Source organism: Bos mutus, chromosome 12 (genome assembly GCF_027580195.1).
Source record: "Bos mutus isolate GX-2022 chromosome 12, NWIPB_WYAK_1.1, whole genome shotgun sequence".
Classification (NCBI taxonomy): domain Eukaryota; kingdom Metazoa; phylum Chordata; class Mammalia; order Artiodactyla; family Bovidae; genus Bos; species Bos mutus.
In genome coordinates this window covers 30,430,403-30,436,335 of record NC_091628.1, presented here as the reverse complement: position 1 = coordinate 30,436,335, position 5,933 = coordinate 30,430,403, and the positions used below count along the sequence as shown (strand labels likewise).

The following is a 5,933-nucleotide window of genomic DNA, read 5'->3' as shown; positions in this document are numbered from 1 at the left end:
GCCACTTTCGAATCCCCTCTAGCCTGAACTCCATCCCACACGTGAAGGATTGCGAATTCAAGTTCCTGTCCCAGCAACTTGTCATGGAAAGTTTTGGGCTGCAAAACAGCCCATCCTTTTATCTTCAAAGCTTGAAATCTCTTGCATCTAAGGAAATAGCTTATTTGGGTTGAGAAAAGACAATTTGATTTTAGGATGGTTAAACAGAGGGTTAGTGAAAAATTAAAACCAAACAACTGTAAGCCTAATAAAAGATTCGAGTGGTTGTAAATCTGCTGGTGATTCGTTAACGCCACCTAAAAGCAGGCAGCCTTCTGTAGAGGATGCAATACTGAGGGGCTTGCTGAGTGAGGGGATAGGATGCACCTCAGAGGTTCTGATGAGATAGGTTGGGACAGCATGTGTCAGAGCAGGACTGTGAACACGAGACAATGACATGGTGGTGCAACATATACATGGGCGTGCGCGCGTGCACACACACACAAACTATCCGTGTTTGCAAAAGTTACTTGCCCACTAAGCCAGCAGGACTTCACTAACCGCATGGTCTGCCAGGACTCTGACAGTTTAGGTTTTCCCACAGTGATTTAAAATCTTATTATCACCAGGCTATTAAATCACTTATTGTGTGACCTTAGACAAAGTGCCCAACCTTTCTGAGCCTCAATTTCTTAATCTATGAAATTGATTAAAGAATTCCTTGTAGGCAGGTTGTTGGTGAGGAATAGCAATAATGGCTGAAACATCCGGGGCAGTAAGTGGAACACAGTGAGTGCTCAGTGCACAGGACGAATTGCTATGACTTTTATTCTTATTCTTAATCAGGGGATGAAGATCAGGGATTTGAGGGAAATTAATGTCAACTGTCTTTTTAAAAGAAATGTCCTAGCGCTGAAGTAGTTTTTCTTTAAAATGTTGCCTATAGTGTCCTTATTAGAGCTTTAAGACTGTGTGTGTGTGTGTGTGTGTGATAAGTCCTGCTTATGTGTGTGTGCATGCCCACTCACTTAGCTGTGTCTAACTCTTTGTGACCCCCCGGGACTGTAGCCTGCCAGGTTCCTCTGTCCATGGGATTTCCCAGGCAAGAATATTGGAGTGGGTCACCATTCCCTTCTCCAGAGGATCTTCCTGGACCAGGGAACAAACCCATGTCTCTTGAGTTTGCTGCATTAGCAGGCAGATTTGTTATCACTGAGCCACCTGGGAAGCCCCAAACCCTGCATAAATAGCTATTTTTAAATCTTTTATTTTTTAAAGTAATTTTATTTATTTATTGGCCATACCTCAAGGCATGTGGGATCTTAGTTCCCTGACCAGGGATCGAACCTGTGCCCCTGCAGTGGAAGTGCAGACTCATAACCACTAGACCACCAGGGAAGGCCCTAAATCTTTTAAAATGTGTTGTGATTATATGTTTACAAGAAAGAATGGGACATCAGATTTCTGGTTCCTCAAGTAAAGAGCTTGGAAGTTGCCCCTGTGTTCTAGTAAGTCAAAGCTTAACAGACTGAAAATTCAACAACTCTCTAGGCTGCAATAAGAGAGGGAGGGGGGACACGGGGCAACCACTGCCTGCAAGACTGCAGACCCAGCCGAGCAAGTACAGGAAGCGGCAGCCGCCCGGAGTGGGCTCAGTGGGAGCCAGTGCTGGGACAAAAACCGCAGCCGTGATGTTCAAATCCCCTAGACACTCCATGTAGACAAGTCTGAGAGCTAAAATCTCCAGGGGGATGCCATCAGAGCAGGCCCCCACAGTCTTGCAGGATTTCCCACAGTAAATATCAGAGAAAAGCTCCCTCATGCTCCCAGCAGTGGGAGGGGAAAAGGATCCATGTTAAAATACACCAGACATATATCTCTTGGGACTGACACATACACATTACAATATATAAAATAGATGACGGATAAGGACATAAGTACAGCACATTGTGCACCCTGGACTCAGTCATATTTCTTTGTGACCCCATGGACTGTAGCCCACCAGGCTCCTCTGTCCATGGAATTTCCCAAGAATACCGGAGTGGGTTACCATTTCCTACTCCAGGGGATCTTCCTGACCTGGGGATCAAACCCGGGTCTTTTGTGTCTCCTGCATTGGCAGGCAGATTCTTTACCAGTAGTGCCAGACAATCTTGGCTAGCATAGGGAATTGTACTCAATACTCTGCAATGATCTGTATGGGAAAAGAATCTAAAAAGGAAAAAAGAGTGGATATATATATATATAAATATATATAACTGATTCACTTTTCTATACACCTGAAAATAACAACATCGTAAATCAACTACAGCCCAATAAAAACTTTTAAAAGAAAAAGAAATACACCATAGCCCTCTGTGCTTCTTTTTTTTTTTTTTTTTCCTCTGTGCATCTTAACAATGCCTGCCCTCAGGGGGAACTAGGTAACCAGAGCCTGGCCTGCTGGGGCATGATCAGGGCCAGACTGCCTGGGGAAGGGAAATCCCCACCTCCACCTGCCCTAGCCATCCTGTGCCTCCTAAAAGAGGAGGAAAAATAAACTGAGAAATACTTGTGAAGCTCACAGTCCAGAGACACAGGCTCAGAGAAACACAGTGCCCCACCCTTCCCCACCCTTCACACCTCACCAACCTATCACTGAGGGCCTGTTTATGGCTGTTCCTTTTTACCCAGCACATCGTGTCTGGCTATTAAGAAAGATCACAAGGTCTACCAAAAGGCAGAAATCACAGCCGAAGAGACGGAGCAAGCATCAGAACCAGACGTGGAAGGCATGTCGGAATGATCAGACCAGGGATTTAAAACAACTCGGATGACTATGCTAAGAGCGCTAATGGATAGAGAAGACAGACACAGGACAGATGGACTGTGTAAGCAGAGAGATGGAAGTGCTGAGAAGGAACCAGAGAGAAGTGCTGGAGATCAAAGGCATTGCAGCAGAAATGAAGAATGCCTTTGATGGGCTTACAGGCAGACCTCGTTTTATTGCACTTCACTTTATTGGGTTATCACAGACCCAAAGAACCACTGGGTGGTTCTTCTTTTATTTTTTTTTTTAAACAAATCGAAGGAACCCTCCTGCATAGAACCAGTCTATCTGCACCATTCCTCCAACAGCATTCTCTCACTTTGTGTTTCAGTGTCATGTTTTGGTAATTCTCACAATATTTCAAACTTTTTTCATTATTATTTGTTAGAATGCTGTATAGTCAGAGATCTTTGATGTTCCTACTGTAATTGTTTTGAGATGCCACACACCCACAGTAGATGGAAAACTTAATCAATGGCTCCACCAGGACTGTTACCCTGTCTCCTTCCCTACTTCTTGAGACACAACAATATTGAAATTAGGCCACTTAATAACCCTACAATGGCCTCTAAGTGTTCAAGTGAAAGAAAGCATTGCACATTTCTCACTTTAAATCAAAGGCTAGAAATGGGGCTTCCCTGGTGGCTCAGGGATAAAGACTCTGCCTGCCAATGCAGGAGATGTTTGATCTAATGCCATGTTTGATCCCTGGTCCGGGGAGATCCCACATGCCATGGAGCAGTTAAGTCCGTTCACCACAACTACTGAGCCTGTGCTCTAGAGCTCAGGAGCCACAACAAGGAATAACCCCTGCTCGCCCCAACTAGAGAAAGCCCACTTGTAGCCACAAAGACCCACCACAATCAAAAAATAAACAAATAAGTCAGTCTTTAAAAAAAAAATCAATCAATATATTGGGAATTCCCTGGCAGTCCAGTAGTTAGGACTCCAAGTTCTCACTGCCAAGGGTCCAGGTTCAATCCCTGGTTGGGGAGCTGAGATCCCACAAGTGGTACAGCCAAAAAAAAAAAACACCCAATATAATCCATCACATCAACAGACTGAAAAAGGAACACCGGAAGGTTCTGGAAGTTATAGCTCAGGTCTCACCATTCCCCACCACACTGCTTTGGGACTATCCAAGCCCATCTGGTCCCACAGAAAGAGGAAGCAACAGCCCAGCTCTGGTAGCATGAGCCCCCTGAACCGGGCCGAGCTGGGGATCGATGGAAGCAGGGGGCCTGGCCCCGGAACTGGAGCTCAGCAACCTGAGGGTTTACAGGCACAGCTCTGGGCAGGAACAGAAGCAAGGGGGAGGCTGCAGCGGCTCCAGGTTTCTGTGGTCTACTGGGGAGCTCCCCTCCTCTCCCCTCACACTCATCAGGGCAGACACACAAAGGCCTCCATCTCAGTAACACACATCAGCAGAGAGGGGAGTGGACGGGTCAGGGAGACAGAGTTCGTGATCCAAACTGCACCTCTGCAGAGAACAACCACTAGAAGAAAGACATCAAGCCAACAGCACGAATCTCAGGAGCAGAACTTGCGGGACAAATGGACCAAGAGGGAGGTTGACACATGTGTGTGCTCAGTCGCTCAGTCGTGTCCCACTCTTTGCGACCCCAGGGACTGTAGCCCACCAGGCTCCTCTGTCCATGGGCTTCTCCAGGCAAGAATACTGGAGTGGGTTGCCATGCCCTCCTCCAGGGGATCTTCCCAACCCAGGGATTGAACCCAGGGCTCCTGCATTGCAGGCGGATTCTTTACCAGATGAGCCACCAGGGAAGCCCAAATTGACATAATAAATAGGCTCAAAGAGGTGGGGGAGTACAAATGTAATGTGAACCAGGCAGAGAAGTTATCAAATAGGAAGCAATGCCTGGTCTACTGAAGGTGGGGCAGGCAGTCATTCCAAGGTCCAGCAAACTTCTCGGCACAGCAGATGGAACTCCAGCCCACTTTGTACCTCCCCAGAGAGAGTGGGAGAGGTTATGGGGGATGCTGTCAACCCTACCCTTCCTTGGATGCTAAGGGCCTCCTCTGCAGACCTTAAGCAGTCCCCCACCACACGTCAGTGAGCTGCAGCGCTAATGTGGAGAATGGCGCACTATTCTGTGAAGAGAGTTTATTTCTTAACCATGGATCTGACAGGGTGATTCTCCAGCCCAAACACGTTCAGTGGCTTTCTGCCATCAGCCAAAGGTTCTCGGAATGACTCATGAGGCTCTTACATTCTGGCCCCAAACCACCATCCCAATTTTTCCTCCTGCCACCGTCCTCCAAACACCTGATGGTTCTGCAACATGAAAGCCTGCATGAAAGATGTCAAAGCACAGAGGCTCCTTCCAGGCACTGATTCTGCAGGTCTGTGATCGCCGCCTGCAACTGCTGGAGAGAAGTGGGAGAAACAGCCGTGGTCCGTGAGCATGCCTGCCTGGGGGCTGGCAAGATGGGGAAAGCTTGCCATGCTGAGAGAAATGAGCTTCAGCTAGAAGCTCCCACACGTAATGTGGTTTTTCATAGCTTCACGCCTCAGAAAATGCTGCTGCAACTGCCTAGAAGGTTCTTCCCCAGTCCATCCACCAATTAAACTCCTACGCATCCTTCAAGACCCCAGCCCCTCACCAGGAGCCTTAATGCTTTATTTTCCGTGAGGCTGCAGCTGTGATTTCAGGCATACAACACACAGCGCTGTGGGGTGGTCTATGGACCCATCTCTCCAATAGTGAGCGCTTGGAGGGCAGGGACTAACTTTATGCTGCTCTGAATCCACTGTGCCTGTCATGTAGAGACCATTTAATAGATGCTTGAGTCATTAATTAAATACAGATGTCTAGCTAGCTAATTAATCATAACGGAAAATTATGCTCTACTAGGAGATCTGTCCAGGGTGATTCTTCGGAATTCCTGCCTGAGGGAGAATAGAATTAGTCTAGTCTGGATTATCCTAGAGGTGGGTCAGTATCATTTAATTACAGGCCCTGGTAGGCCTCCTCTGAGCACCTGCCTGTCTGAGACTGAGGCTCTCCCAGAAGGGTCCCCCGGTTTCCACCGCAGAGGCTGCTGCTCCAGCAATGCCGGCCAGTATCCAGCAGGGTGTACATCCAAGATTGAAGGTTTGATTTTCAAATCTCCTAGACCCCAA

The 5,933-nt window shown here is 47.4% G+C and overlaps 1 non-coding gene across 1 annotated transcript; it reads right to left on the bottom strand.

The window, feature by feature from the left end:
• Nucleotides 1-1,305: 1,305 nt before the first annotated feature.
• TRNAG-UCC (transfer RNA glycine (anticodon UCC)) lies at nucleotides 1,306-1,377 on the bottom strand. The gene has a single exon. It is a non-coding gene; the product is annotated as a tRNA-Gly (tRNA).
• Nucleotides 1,378-5,933: the final 4,556 nt, after the last annotated feature.